The 3232-nt window shown below is 42.3% G+C and overlaps 1 long non-coding RNA gene across 1 annotated transcript; it reads left to right on the forward strand.

Annotated features, from left to right (window-relative positions):
- The first annotated feature begins 740 nt into the window (after nt 1–740).
- Nucleotides 741–3037, forward strand: LOC141816218 (uncharacterized). The gene is made up of 3 exons (XR_012600666.1): nt 741–1124; nt 1693–1770; nt 2787–3037. It is a non-coding gene; the product is annotated as an uncharacterized LOC141816218 (long non-coding RNA).
- The last annotated feature ends 195 nt before the right edge of the window (nt 3038–3232 follow it).

The following is a 3232-nucleotide window of genomic DNA, read 5'->3' on the forward strand; positions in this document are numbered from 1 at the left end:
TGTAATATTCTAGAAATTTTAGGGTTAGAATTAACCAATTATAGATCATGCCCTAGTTAGTTTGAATTTAAGTGGGTTGAAATCTAATTAGGCAAATCATTTAGGTTAACTAGGTTGGACCTATAATTTGATTAAGATTATTTTAAATAAAGGGGATGGAAAGATTCGTCTCGCGAAGACGAATCAAACGAAATTAGTTTAGGCTAAATCGGATATCGTTTGGTTAGTGAACCAAACGAACCAAGATTGAACCAAACCGAACCAAGTTGGGTTGGTTCGTACCGAAAGAGGTTTTAATAAAATAAACTAGACGGAAAGATTCGTCTTGGAAAGATGAATCCAACAAAACTGGTTTGGATTAAATCAGAGATCGGTTGGTTGGTGAACCAAGCGAACCAAAGTCGAATCCGGTTCGCTACAGTAACTGGTTCAATTGATTTAATAAACCCTAGGGTTTAATTGGGTTTAGCCGTTGAGAAACTTAGTTAACGGCGGTAATTTAGATTTAATCGGTTAAATCACTGTGCATTCCTCGTTATAACATAAACCCCCCCCCCCCGGTTCTCCTCCTCACGAACGCCGCCGAACCCCTCTTCTTCTCCTCCTTTCGGTTTCGCCGCTGCACAAGCCACCGCCGCCGCCTTTTTGCTGCCCGGAGAAGACGCCGACCGCTGCTGCAGCCGCCCTCTACCGCCAATGAAGCCGACGCCGCCCCTGCTGATACCTCGCCGCTCCGCCGACGCCGCCTTCCATCTTCTTCTCCGCCGCGTCCTTCACCAACCGCCGCCGCTTGGAGCCGACGCCACCGACGCCGGAACAACCCTTCTCTCTCCCTTCCTTCGTCCACTGCCGTTGCCTCCCTCGCCAGCCGACACCCGACGCCGTCCACTGCCCAAAGACGCCGGCTGCCGCTGTCCTCTTTCACCGGCGAACAAATAGGGGTTTCTGGGGCTTAGATTTGGAGATGGGTGGCGGCTTGATTCAAAAACAGAGCTAAGGTTCGGCTGTTGGAGAGAAGGATCGCTTGTTACTGGGATTTGAAGGACTTTTGGTTTCGGCAGAAGAGAAGTGAAATCAGAGCCTAAATCTAGAGTTTCTAGGGTTGATTGGAACTGATCTTGGAGGTAAAATCTTGGTCCCATGTTGATTCAATTCGTGATTTGGTTGTTTGGGATTATCTTGTTCACTGTATTGGTTTGTTAGGTTAAGATTAGGCTGTGGTGAAATCAATTTGAGTAGTATTAATAGGCTAGTTAGGTTAGTTTAAATCAATTAGAGCTAATGTTAGAATTGGTTGGGTTATTGGATCTTAATTGATCCGTAGCATGAGCCAATTTAACTAGTGTTAATGGAAGTGTTGTTTCGGTTAAGAACTGTAATAGAACAATACTCTAATTGATTCGGATCTTCATGAGTGGGTTTATGAGATTGGTTGCACTAATTAATTAGTACAGCTAATTAAGGGATTGGGTAAATTCTATTACCAACTACCAAGGGTTAGTTTAGTCTAATCTGAATTAGGATAAAACATAAGGTTAGTTGTACTAATTACTTTAATACAACTAATTAATTGTTTAGTGAACTTAGTTAATAACAACCTGATGGTTAGATTGGGCTAACCGGAATTAGGTTAATTGATTAGGGTGCTTGGTTATATCCTGACATTTAGGGATGTTATTACTCTTCTTGCAGGACCTTGAGTGATCAGTGGAGTTTGATACGATACGAGGGATTAGTTGGTGGTTCTATTGAAGACTTGCGATACGTCATGTGGGTAATCTCTGTATTTGGTCAACACAGGTCCATTTCTTTCCAGTACATGATTCCTGTTACATTATTGTGATTTTATACCTTGACTCTACTTATTCTGTTATTTGGATACCTTTAGTTTATCCTGTTCATATCATGCTTGACCCTATTTCGTTGACCTTGGTTTACTGTTCTTAGATTTTGATTCTATCCTTGATATGACATTTGCAATCATTAATGGTATAATTCTCTTCTTATGATACTTGAGATCATATATTATGACCTATACCTACGCTTATTGATTAGCCTGGTAGGTGCTAAATGACTATGAAATGAACATCACATCATGACGCTTGACAACGATTGTAAATCCCAATGATGTGGGTCTATCGTGTCTATAGTTGGCCTTTAGTAGTATATTGATATAGGTGGTTATGACCCTATTTCCATCATATTGATGGCGACTGTATGGCAGTGTACGCAGTCGATGGCTGTATGGCAGTGTACGCAGCCGAGTCGATGATCTGATCCCGACACCGGTTAGGGGTGGTACTTGGAGAGTATTAGAGGACAGATATCGGCCATAGGATATGGGATCACCGGACGCGGAGCACTGATCTCTCGATTTGGATCACCGGACTACTTTGTTGTAGGGCGCGGAGTACTGATCCCCCGATGCCGGCCATACCCAGTCTCAGATGCTTGCACGAGTGCTGTAGCGTGTGGGGCAGTTGCATCATGCATACGCATATCATGTGCATGTTATATATATGTATTGGACCGTACTGATCCTGCATTTGATTGCTTATCTGTTTGATACTTGATTGTTGCATTTTGTTTGACATGTCATTCATATGATGCATCACATGAGATTATTCTAGTGCTTACTACCTGCAGAGTTATTTATGATATCTTGCTGAACTTTGGTATGTATCCTTGTTATCTTTAGTTATCTCTTCATGCACTATTTGTTTCTATATTATCCACTGAGTTTTGTACTCACCTCTTTGGACCCTGGGATTTTTCTGTCTTCCCAGGTACCAGGTAGAAGCTTACAGATGATGCTCAGGGATCTGCCAGCTGCTCCATCTCACATCAGAAGAATTAGTAGATTTAATTTATTCATTTGTTACTTTCGATATGGTTGTAGGCAGATTATATATATTGGTGTGGTTCTTGTCGCGGTTTTCCGTTGCATGGTTGTATCTCATGTGGATTCCCGTATGTATGGTTTTTCGGCTTTCTCGTGGTAATCTATTATAATATAGGATGTGTTAGTTTATTTGCATGTGGCCGGGTAGGCCTAGTAAGTAGAGTTTATTGATTATTATGTGTATGTGTCAGTGTGTATGATTGGACGTGTAGTCCATATTTCCGGCCGCCTGTGGCCGATGTATATTCATGTTTGTATTCAGGGAATTGTCAGCGATACTGGGGAGGTGCTGCCAAAATTTTTCGGACGGCTATCTCCCGGGTCGTGACA

Source organism: Curcuma longa, unplaced genomic scaffold (genome assembly GCF_044706935.1).
Source record: "Curcuma longa cultivar G26 ecotype Majalengka, Jawa Barat unplaced genomic scaffold, ITB_CL_G26_1.1 contig_15263, whole genome shotgun sequence".
Classification (NCBI taxonomy): Eukaryota; Viridiplantae; Streptophyta; class Magnoliopsida; order Zingiberales; family Zingiberaceae; genus Curcuma; species Curcuma longa.